This window comes from Vulpes lagopus, chromosome 3, assembly GCF_018345385.1.
Source record: "Vulpes lagopus strain Blue_001 chromosome 3, ASM1834538v1, whole genome shotgun sequence".
NCBI classification, from domain to species: domain Eukaryota; kingdom Metazoa; phylum Chordata; class Mammalia; order Carnivora; family Canidae; genus Vulpes; species Vulpes lagopus.
The window spans coordinates 128,583,161-128,594,630 of NC_054826.1; the positions used below are offsets into that span (position 1 = coordinate 128,583,161).

General features: G+C 67.3%; 1 long non-coding RNA gene across 1 annotated transcript; it reads left to right on the forward strand.

The window, feature by feature from the left end:
* Positions 1-2,094: 2,094 nt before the first annotated feature.
* Positions 2,095-3,599, forward strand: LOC121486446. The gene is made up of 3 exons (XR_005986632.1): positions 2,095-2,290; positions 2,857-3,010; positions 3,150-3,599. It is a non-coding gene; the product is annotated as an uncharacterized LOC121486446 (long non-coding RNA).
* Positions 3,600-11,470: the final 7,871 nt, after the last annotated feature.

An 11,470-nucleotide genomic window follows, 5' to 3' on the forward strand; every position in this document is an offset into this window, starting at 1 on the left:
GGTTCCCGGCTGCTGGATTGACCCTGCGTTCAGTCAGTGGACCAGCTCCTCCGGGACCATCCCTCAAAAGCCGTACTGTGGCCACCGTGCAGCATGAAGGGGCAGCCCTGCTTCCCCAGCCTCAGGAAGGGAGCCCACGGGAGCCACAGCCAGGTCTTGAAAATGCAAGCGGCCCAGAGCCAAGGCCCCAGAGAGTGACCACTGGTCCACTCGGGCAGATTGGTGCCCAGGGAGCAGGGCCTGTCGGCAGAGCGCAGCCCGGGCCCACGGGAGGGACGGAAACGCCCCCAGCCCCGGGGAAGACCTGCCTTAGCTTAGAGGCAGAGTCAGCTACAGGGGCGCAGATCCCACGCCAGGCTGGACCCGGGGAACCGAGGACGTGGGGCATGGGCCAGGACACACGCTGCGTCCAACTAGGGGCGTGAGCAAGGTGCTCTGGATGTGGGGGTCCTAGGGGACCTCACGAAGTAATGTGGGGGCTCCCTGGCTCCCAGCGCAGTCCACAGCCTGGGCACCCACACACCTGGGCTCGTAGGCCGGCGCCACGTCCCCACTGAGTCAGGGGCTGGCGCCGGGAGCTCAGCCCCTCAGGGTCCCTCTTTGGTCCTGGGGGTCCCCGGGCAAGGCCTCCCCGCTGTGCAACCCCGACCAGGACAGGGCCCTGGACACACGCAGGCCCGCGGGTAGCCGAGGAGCAGGGGAGCACGTCCTCTCCGGGAGCCTCTCCCAGCTCCGGCCCCCTCCCCCAGCCGAGAGCAGCTGTAGGACGTGCTGATTCTGATCAGCAGATGCCCATGCTTTAATTTTCCTGGATTTATGGCCTTTTCTGTGGTTTCATTACTGAGATAAGGAGGGAGCCCGTCACTGTCAGGCGGCGCTGGGGACGTGCAGCTGATAAACACCGATGTGGCTCGGTCCCGTGGGGGGCAGAAGAGCAGGGAAGCCCCCCACCTCGCTCAAGGCGCCTATGAAAACCCCACAGTGAGCATCCCGCTCGATGGGAGAGACTGAAGCTTGGCCCCTAAGATCAGAAACAAGGCAAGGGGACGCCTGGGGGGCTCAGTGGTTGAACATCTGCCTTGGGCTCAGGTCGTGTCCCTGAGGTCCTGGAATCGAGTCCTGCGTCGGGCTCCTCGCTCAGTGGGATGTCTGCTTGGGATTCTCTCTCCACCCCCCCCCCAAATAAATAAAGTCTTAAGACATGTAAAAAATCAGGGATTCCTGGGTGGCGCAGCAGTTTGGCGCCTGCCTTTGGCCCAGGGCGCGATCCTGGAGACCCGGGATCGAATCCCACATCGGGCTCCCGGTGTATGGAGCCTGCTTCTCCCTCTGCCTGTGTCTCTGCCTCTCTCTCTCTCTCTCTGTGACTATCATAAGTAAATAAAAATTTTAAAAGAATTAAAAAAAAAAAGACATGTAAAAAATCAGGGGCACCCGAGGAACCCAGTCACTTGAGCACCTGCCTCTGGCTCAGGTCAAGGTCCTGGGGTCGAGCCCCGCATCAGGCTCCTTGCCCCATGGGGAGTCTGCTTCTCCCTCTCCCTCTGCCCCTCCCCCTGCTTGTGCGCGCGCTCTCTCTCTCTCCGTCTCTTTCTCTCAAATAAATAGAAAAGTCCTTTAAAAATATAAGACCACTTCTAAAAAAAAATAAAATATGTAAAAATCCATTTAACGAGAGACATGCAAGGCCTCAGGAATGAACCAAATCGCTGAAGCCCTGAGGGTAGTCGGAGCTCCGGGACCAAGTGCGCGGTGTCCGTTAGGTCGGCAGGTGCGGCAGTGAGGCCACTGCGGCCCCCCAGGTTGCTCCATGACCTCGTGAAATACCCCCCAGGGGCTGCTCATAGGATGGAAGCAGCCAAATGAAAGGGACACACAGATGTGCTGAGAGCCTGAGGGAGCCAGCCTCGCCTCGAGGGGGAGGCAGGGCCAGCACAGCTGCTCCACAGGGCCAGTGCCACAGGGTCAGCGCCACAGGGTCAGGCCCAGGGCCATCCGAGGGCCCTGCCCTGAAGGCTCAGCTGGGAAACTCCCGGCGGAAGGGGTGTGTCCTCAGCAAATGGGGTGGGAGGCGTGGCCCAGGCGGGTGGGCAGTGACCCTGCACCCCTACCTCACACCGCAGGCAAGGTCATCTGCAGAGAATCCGGGAGCTGAGGGGGTTATGAGAGGAGCCCCCCCCCCAAGACTTCGATGTGGACAGACATTTCCCAGGGAAAACGCAGAAAGCGGAAAGGAAACAGGTCCTCGGCCTTCATCAAAGTAGAACCTTCTGCACCAATAGACCCAAGAGTAAGTGGCGGGCTGGTCTGGGGGCGGAGGTGGGGTGGGGGCTGGTCTGGGGAGGGCGGTCTGGGTGCCCGGAGGGGGCGGGGCCGTTGTGGGCACAGAGGGGCCTTGGGTCCCGGAAGGTGAGGAGCAACCCCATTTCAGAAAGATCCAAACACTGGAAGCAACGTGTCCACTGAGATGTGCAGCCGGCAAGCCCAGGAGCCTTGTCGGGGAGGCCCCCTCCCTGTGCCCCCTCCCTCCGGGACCCTGGTGGCTGGAGAGCAGCGGCCATGGGGGACGGGGAGGGGGGGGAAGAATTAGGGCCTACACTTTGGGGGACCAAGAACTGCCTTTCTTGCTGGGGGGTCCCTCCCGGGTGGATGGAGGGACGGACAGAAGCGTGTGTCTGACAGAATGAAGGTCGGGGCCACGTCCCTGGGGAGAGTGCTCCCAGGTGCAGGCTGCTGCAAGAATCCTGGGTCCTGGGTACTTGTCACGGCCTATGACGCCTGACCACGGGGGGCAGAGTGGGCGGGCGGGGTCCCCAGGGAGGCCCACCCCATGGCCAGGGCTCCTCTGCCTCTCAGGGTCTGGGAAGGTGGAAGTGTGGTGCCTCCAGGAAGACCCGGCCCCGCCCCGCCCCGCCCCGCGGCCCCTCTGCCCCCCTGGCCCAGCAGAGCCCTGCGTGTCCTCCCAGCACGCTGACCGGCCTCCAGCAGCCACACGCTCTGGCCACCTAAAGTGAGATGAGCAGCACCCCCAGGGGCTGCGGGGACCTGGGAGGACCTGGGGGGACCTGGGGGCAGGGGGCACTGGCGGGGGCTGAGCCCTGCATGTGGAGGGAGCTGGGACAGCAGGCTCACGTCTCTGCTCCCGCCAGTCCCCAGGGCCGCAGGACCAGGGCAAGGCGTTGACCACTGGGAGCCCTGGTTGCCCCTCTGCACGAGGGGGTGCCAGCCCCTCCGTCCCTGCCGACCCCACGGCGCCACTCAGATGTTGCGAGATCTCCAGCCCGCCCCCTGGGCAGGTGACCCCAAGCAGCAGCGTTAGGTCTGCAGCGACCCCCTGGGGCCACCAGCCCGTCAGGACCCCGGAGCTGCGACCAACAGCAACACTCCTCCGGGGTGTGGAGGCTGAAGTGCGGAGGGGCCAGCAGGGCGGCGACCCCCTGCCGCCCCCGGGGCAGCCGCCTCCTGCTCCTGCTGTCTCCGTGGCCGCAGCACCGCACACGCCCTCCACCCGGTGTGTCCCCTTCTCTCCTGAGGACCCTGTGGTCGGGTCTCGGGACCACCTGGTTAGTCCAAGACGATTGCATCGCATGGTCATCCACTCGTTACGTCTGCAGCCCTGTTCCCCAACGAGGACCTGGTTGGGGGTCACAGACATTAGCACGAGGACATGTTTTTTGGGGGGCTTCCGTCTGACCCATCTCAGCCCCAGGACTCCTCCCGGGGTCCCAGCCTCCCGGCCCCTGCCCGTCCAGCCCCCCCGCCCCTGCACCCAGACCCCAGCCTGGGGACCCCATGGTGGAGCCGGGCGGGCGGCCTGGGAGAGGGCCGGGCAGCTGGGGGGCCCCGGCAGATGCCACCTGCTGCCGGGCGGATCTTTCAGCAGCCTTCTTGTGGCATATGGGGCAGCTGCCCGGCCAGGGATCCCCCTGCGTTGCCGGGGCTGGTGCCTCCTTGCTCACTTCTCAGTGGGAGCGTAGACGCTTTATGTTTGATGCACTCATCGGGTGGGAAACAAACGTGCCCTGGGTCCCCAGGGTCCCCATCTGCGGGGGCGTCCAGATGCGGCCGAGGGGCCCAGACCAGGGCGGGGGGGGGACACTTGGGGTGCACGTGGGACGACCTAGGGCAGTGGCCCCTGAAAATCCCAACCAGTGACATCCAGAAATGCCGGTGACCAGACATAAGGGCCAGCCCGCGGCGAACTCAGGGTGCGGACCCCCTTTCCCGCTCACACGACAGGCAAGTAGGCGGCCCCCAAGCCCAGGATATTTCTGATTGCGGTCCCGCGAGGAGCCTGGGAGGACAGCGCGTGGTTGCAACGGGCGGCAGTGGCTGCGCAGTTGGCGAAGCGCGGGGAGCCCAATGCTCAGGAGCGCAGTAAATCCCGAACACACGTTTTGTAAATCCCCCTGGGCTCGGCCTGGGGACCCCAAGCAACAAGAGGTTGCAGGGTGACAGATAGAGAGTCTGAGGGTTCTGAGGGCTGGCAGGTGCCAGGGCGCAGACTCAGCCCCGGGTGGGCAGATGCCGGGGAGACAGGAAGCCGCCCAGAGGAGCCCCTGGGGTAGGGGGGGACACGGGGATGGGACAAAAAAATAAAAATGTCGTTATTCAGGGCACAAAGGAAGATCTGAGGAGTTGGGAGCTCTGATCTGCGGGCGGAGGACTCAGAGGGCCATGAGGGAAACCCGCCGAGATGAACTGCAGGACCCCAACGCCGTTTCCATTGGGAGCCCCGCGGACCAGTGGGTCTTGACCAGTGGACCCCCAGGCTGGGTGCCCGGATGGGGGCCGGGAGTGGCCACACCCTGTGCAGAGGGGGCGACGGAGGACCCCTCACTTGGATGCGGGGCCTCCCCGCCGCCTGCTGTCCTTGGGGCACCTGTGGTGGGCAAGCGGGAGTGGGCACCATGCCCCGGGGGTCTGGCTGGAGCCGCCTCGTGCGGCCCCATGGACCAGGGTGACATGGGCTGGGGGTCAGGTCAGACCCGGCCCCGGTGGGAAATGAACCGGTGTGGACTCTGTCAAGGGCAAGCGCGTCGTCTGTGCTGATTGAACGGCGGCACCCCTGGGGGGTCCAGCTCGGCGGCCTCGGGTGGGCCCTGGTGCGTGAGCAGGGGCGCCCCGGGACCCGCCCGGCCATGCAGGAGGTACAGCGGGGTGTGTCGTGTGTTTTATCGCTCTTTGCAAACCGTGTGCTGCGTGTGTCTCCATTACATTGACGGTGAAGTGGCTGTGCGTCCGTACCCGCGGACCGTTGTGAGTTGCGGGGTGACCCTAGCACGGAGGGGGAAACGGGGACTTGCAGGGGATGCACGGTGCAGGCCGCGGACACACAGCGCCGACCGCCGGGCACTCACGGGGCTCCCAGCTCCCAGGAGGCCCCGGTGGCCGCAGCCACTCTCCGTGCCTCTCCAATGCCTGGAACGTCGTGTGATTTGAAAGTGGCGTCAGACCGAGGCGCCCCCTCCCCCGTGTGGCAGGACCTGCCTTCCCCCCCCTCCGTGGGAAGGCCCCAGGGCGGTGCCCAGATGCGTGCACTGTGTCCCCAGCCCGCAGCCCCTGCCAGCCTCCCACAGGGCCCTGAGCGCAGTGGGGGGGGGGGGGCAGGTCAGCACCCAGGGCAAGAGCAGCCTCCCCACCCCCTCCCCCATGCTCCAGCCCCGCCGCTAAAGCCACAGCCCAGAATCAATCCCATTGTAATTGGGACTTGGAAGAGGTTTAATATTTAACTGGATTAAATATTTAAACAGGACGAGATGACATGACTGGGTGCACAGCAGCCCTGGGAGACAGCAGCCGCCAGGTTCTACAGTTGAGGGGCAGCCCCCGGCCCCCCGCCCCGGGGAGGGCACACCTCCGACACCTGCCTTCCGGAGATCAGGGCGGGCCAGGGGTTTCCTGCTCTCCGCCGGCTGGGCGGACCGAGGGCCTCTCTGGTGCCCTATTTATTGAATGCCAACTGTATGCCCTGCAGGGCCGGGGGGGATGAGCCTGCCGTGCAAACACCCCCCAGGAGGCCTGGAGGGGCTGCCTCCTTCGGGAAGCCTGCCTGGACTGGGCCAGCTCCCCATTACGCGTGCCATCCCCCACAGCACGTCCCCTGCACCAGCGTCATTTGTAAGGATGTCCATTAGGCCCAGTTTGGCTCCAGAGGACAGGACGCCGTAGGGACAACTGTACGGCTGTCTTCATGGGGCATGCAGTCAGCTGGACACCTGACCTTGACCCTGGGGCTCCCAACGCAGCACAGGTGGCCTGGCTGGGGGCGCGAGGCTGCGGGGGAGGCCCTGCTCCCCACTCTCCAGGGGCAGTCAGGGCGCCGGGCCCTGGGAGGGCACAGGTCCGTGTCACCCCAGTCGGGAAGGCTGCCTGGGGGTCGCTCCCCATCCAGCTCCCCGTGGGGCTGTCCCTTGTCCTGAGGCCCCATCCCCTCGTCTGTGCCCCACAGTCATGGGGCTGCCTCCCCGCTGGTGCGAATCTAAATCCCCTCTTCCTATGAGGACACCGGCCAGGCCGTGGGTGACAGCCAACCCCAACGACCTCATCCTAACCCCACTGTCTACAAAGACCCTGCTTCCAAGTAAGGTCCCACTCGCAGGCACCGGGGAGTGAAGACGAGGACTATCTGTTGGGGGGACACATCCACATCCACCCCATTGCCAGGGGTCACCTCCGCGAGGATGGGGGGCTCGGACAGGTGGGCAGCAGGCAGCCCCAGCCCCTCAAGGGCCCCCACTCGCCAGTCCCTGACTCCAAGCAGACAGACGACGCCGAGGTGGGGGGCAGGGGGGACATGGGAGCGCACTGGGCAGCAGAGGCCCCCCAGGTGGTCAGAGACGGTGGCCTGGGCCCCACCTGTCCCCAGGAGCCAAGAACAGGGACGTCCTTGCTGACTCTCATCGTTCTTCCTTCCACACTTTGGAACATTTGCCCCGCTCCTGCCCCCGAAAGCACCGGCGAAGCGGGTGGAGCTGTTCTAGAACGCCCAGGTGCTGACACCACCCCGACTCAGGCTCCCTGCGCGGGCGTCCTGGGCTGGGCTCTGGGAGGGACAGGACAGCCAGGCAGGGTGCAGCCCCCGGCCCCCCGGCCACCCGCAGGGCTCATGGGGCCTCTGGTGGGGTCGGGAAAGCCAGCGCAGGGCCCGGGGACCTCAGGCTGTGTCCTGGCAGGCGGTGGGGCGCAGGGAGGCCGGGCCAGGCTATTTCCCACCCAGCACCCGCCCCCCCCCCCCCGGGGCCTCGCTGCACCCATCTGTGCAATGTCAGCTCCGTGCGGGAGGAAGTGAGCAGGGCGGCCAGGCCCTCGTGATGTCTTGCAGACCCCAGGAACCCAGAGAGACAGAGCCCAGGGTGACGACGGTGTTCCAGGTGGCCCCAGGCTTCCTGACAGAGCCTCATCCTCGCGGGGGCGCTCCGGAGCAGGCACGCGCTCCCACCCGAGCCTCAGTTTCCCAGACTGTGACGCCAGCCGGGGGGACGCCACCTGCTGCAGGTGTGGCCGCGGGGGGAGCAGAGGAGGTGAGCGCTGGCCGCGGGAGTCTCCACGGCCCCCCGCACCCGGCCCTGGATGCCCGGGAAACCGTGACCCCGATTGCCCGAAGCTGCTGGTGCCAGAGCAGGGCAGCAGTTTGCTCCCTTCTGCCCCGGGCGCCCGGCCACCCCGGGGTGCAAGCCTTTCCCGGATCCTCGATCCTCATTCTGGGCTCTGACCAGCTCTGCGGGCCACTGGCCCTGGGGTCGTGGGGGGCTCCGCGGAGGTGCAGGGGGGCGGGAGGCTGCTTGCCCCCCGCCCCCCGCCGCGAGCCCTGCCCCACCTGTCCTGGGGTGAGCACAGCCGCCACAACCTGGCCAGGCCTACGGATGGGTCCTCTCCCAGCAGGAGCCCACCGGCCAGCCACCAGGAAGGGGCAAGTCCAAGGCAGCCTTGGGGTTCCACAGGTAGCCAGGGACCCTCTGAGGGAAGCTGAGGCACAGTGCATAGAGCCAACCCGGAGGGCAGCGCGGGGGGATTGTGGCCCACACGGGGAGCAGGTGTTTGTGGGGCGGAATCCCAACCCTCTCCCCCCGGAGGACGTGGCCCGGCTCCCTGCTCTGGTCTGCTGGGCTCGAGGGGGCCCCCAGCCACTGCTGCACAGGTGACCAGATGGATGGACAGATCCTGGCTCACTCGGGAAACCCTAGAACCGGTGCGCTCATGTATAAGGTCCCGTGGGACCCTCTGGCTGGGTTAAAGCCCAAACCCGGGGGCTTCCCCGGGGACCCTGGTGGGCCTAGTGTCCCCTCAGGGGGCAGCTGCCTGCAGGGCCACGGGGGTCCCATGGGAGAGGCACGTGGGGGTGTTGTATGGGGGCCCCTGCTCTCCCGGGGGGGCTGGCCCCCTTCTTCTCCCTGGTGGACAGATGGAGGACACCAGGACAGCATCCGGAGCAAGCTGCTGGCTGGGCATCTGTCACCAGGGCGCAAGCTCCAGCTCGCCTATGTCAGAGTGTCCACCGGTCCCTGACCACCCAGCCCTGGTCTGGCTCTGTCCCCGGGGCCAGTGGACCACTGGCTGCACCCCGCCCTGAGCCATCAGACCTCAGGGCACCCAGTGGGGGTGGTCCCCGCTGGGGAGGGGCTGGGTCTGGGTCTAGAGCACAGGGCTCGGGATGGGCCCATCCTGGCCGGGCCCAGGCAAGAGCTGCAGGTCCCCAGGGAGCAGTCCCTCGAAGCAGGGCTCAAATCAATCCAAAACATGGCTCTGGTCGCCGTCCAGGGACTCGGCCTGCGTTCCAGGGAGTTGGATCGATGCTGAGGTCCCTGGAGCCGGGGAGGAGCGTGGCCAGGAGCGGCGGGTGGCGGGGGGCTCCCCTTGCCCTCACCACCATCTACCCACCCCACGGGGATGTTGCAGGTGCTCACGGCTAGAGAGGGGCCCGGCTGGGGCAGAGGTGTGTGGGGCGCAGGGCCCGTCTGGACCAGTTGACCCCTGTCCCCTCCTCCACAGGACGCTTGTCCTGAGCCCCTCTGCCCCCCAGGCCCCTCGCCCTCTCTGGGACCCCGGCCTGTCTCCTTGCTCACGCTGGGGGAGTCCCCTCCATGCCCCAGGGGCCTGGATCCCCGCAGAAGCACAGGCCCGGGCGCGACAGGGAACCCACCAGAGGTGCTGACCAGGTGGTGCGCTCACCAGCTCGGGAACATGCAGATGGCCCCGGGGGGGCCCCCGGCACGAGGGGGCGGTGGGGACGGCGGGCCCAGACACCAGCCCCTCGCTGGCGAGCCTTCTGCCTCTGGACGGTCCCACCTGGCCACCTGGATGTGGATGTGGACAGAGAGGCCCAGGGGGGACGCAGAGCTCCAGACTCTGCCCGGGACCCCAGGGGCAGCCCGCCAGCAGGGAAGCAGGACCCCTGTCAGCTCTCGTTCATGGGGACCACCGGGCATCGATAGCCCTCCAAAGATCAGAGGGCTGCCATGAAGCTCAGGGTGGGTGCCCTCTGGCTCGGTCCTCACCCACCTCCTCCCCCAGATGGGTCCTGGGCATCTGTGAGTCATGGCACACGTGGCCCGATTCCAAAATAAAATATTTGGATTCCAGGGCTGATGGCCTTGAAATGCAAATATTGCTTCTCTGTTTCCAACAGTTGCATTTGGGCCTCCTGGAGCCCGGACGGCTCCTGGCCGAGATGCCCAGTGCCCACGGCCCCTGAGAGGAGCCAGGCAGGGCGGCTCTTTGCACCCCTGGGTCCATCCAGGGAGTGGGTGCGGGAGACGGAGGCTGGTCAGGAGGCGCCCCGAAGTCTGTACCCTAGGCTCTCGGGGGATGCCCACCACGGCCGGGTCCACGGGCATACTGACCCACCTCTGCGAGGCCTGTTGGCCGGGCGGTCCTGCACCCCGAGGCCCTTCCCCACGGCTGTACAGGGGTGGTGGACGCAGTGGGCGGGCGGCGGGGACCCCAGGGCCTGGACTCGAGGGAGAGGTGGGAGGCAGGGACCCGAGGGCCCAGCAGCCCTCTTGAGGCTGCCAGGTGGTCTCCCGTTGCCGATTCTCTAAGGCCTTCCTGGGGAGATGTGTGTTCTGCGGCCCGGTCCCCCGACCCTGGGGAGCAGGGGCTCAGTCGGTGAGGGCAGCCGTTGTCACAGGAGGGCCGCCCAGAGCTGGGGTGCAACTGGGACAGCCCTGGGCTGCGGGCTGCAGGGCCCTGAGGACACCCGGGCATGTGTCCCTGACACGGAGGGTGGGGGGGCTCTCCAGGCCCACCTTCTCCCGAGGCGAGGGCGGGTGGGACGCTCGGGCTGGGGGGCACGCAGGGCTCTGTAGCCAGCGTGCTTCCAGACAGGACCCCTGCGAAGAGCCCCCAGGCCCCGCCAGAGTAGGGGGTGGCAGGGAGGGAGGGCCAGACCCCAGGCTGGAGGGGGCCGGAGGGGGCAAGGCGCCCGGGCTGGGGGCACAGTGCAGGGGTGAACCGGGGCACGGGCAGCCCCCGTGGGCAGGCTGAGCTCTGCTGGGGCAGGGAGGGGGCTCCGGAGCTGCGACTGCAGGGCCACCCTCGGCTCCGGCGGCTCCAACGCAGTCTCTCACGGGGACATGCACCCACCAGGTGAGCCCCAGGTCCCACGTCACACATGGGGGGCACACCACCTGCTGGCCTACACTTGGGTTTCCGACTCTCAGGGAGCAGATGCAGCCCCAGATCTGGGCCAGGCCGCTTGTGACCGTGGCCGCTCCGCCGTGGATTCCGGCCTGAGGACGCCGGCGCCTGAGCCCCAGGGCCGGGGGTCTGGGGGCGCGTTCCCCTCCTCCTTCCGGCCCAGACACGGAGGGTGAGCGGGCTGAGGCCTCCAGCGGCCCCCCACCTGGCCGGGGCATAGGACACGCGGCGGGTCCTCGGCCGGGTGGGGCCCCAGGTGCGGAGGGAGGTGGCCGGCCCGTGGGCGCGGGGCTCGGGCACAGGCACGGGGTTGCCAGGCAACTGCCAGTGAGGCTGAGTCCGGGCTCATGGTGCGAGGAGCTCAGCCTCCCTGCTCACCCCCGGCCACTTGCTAAGGTGTGGTCACTGGACGGAGCAGGGACGGTGTCCCTCGGGCTGAGGTGGCCGGGGCCCCGGGGGGAGGATGCTGGTCCTGTACCCCAAGTCCCGCCCTTGGACACGGGCTGGTGAAGCTTGGGGCCCTGCCCAGCACCACACCAGGCGAGCCGGATGCCCGCTCCTGCGCACTCAGGACCTGCTGGGTGCCCAGCCCTCGGCCTGAGTCTTGTAGGTTAGGGCCTCCCACGCCAGGCCTGGGCTGCAGCCGGGGGTCCCTGCGTCTCGGGACCCTCAGGTCTTGGCACTGGGGGGGCTCCCCAGTAGGGGTCAGGGCACTAGCTCACTCCGGGGTCCTGGAAGCACCGCCCCTGCCCCATAAGGAGCGTGGCGCCCAGACATCCAGGCCCTGACCCCCCTTGAGGCCGCACCGAGCCCCCCCTTGTAGAGCCGGGGG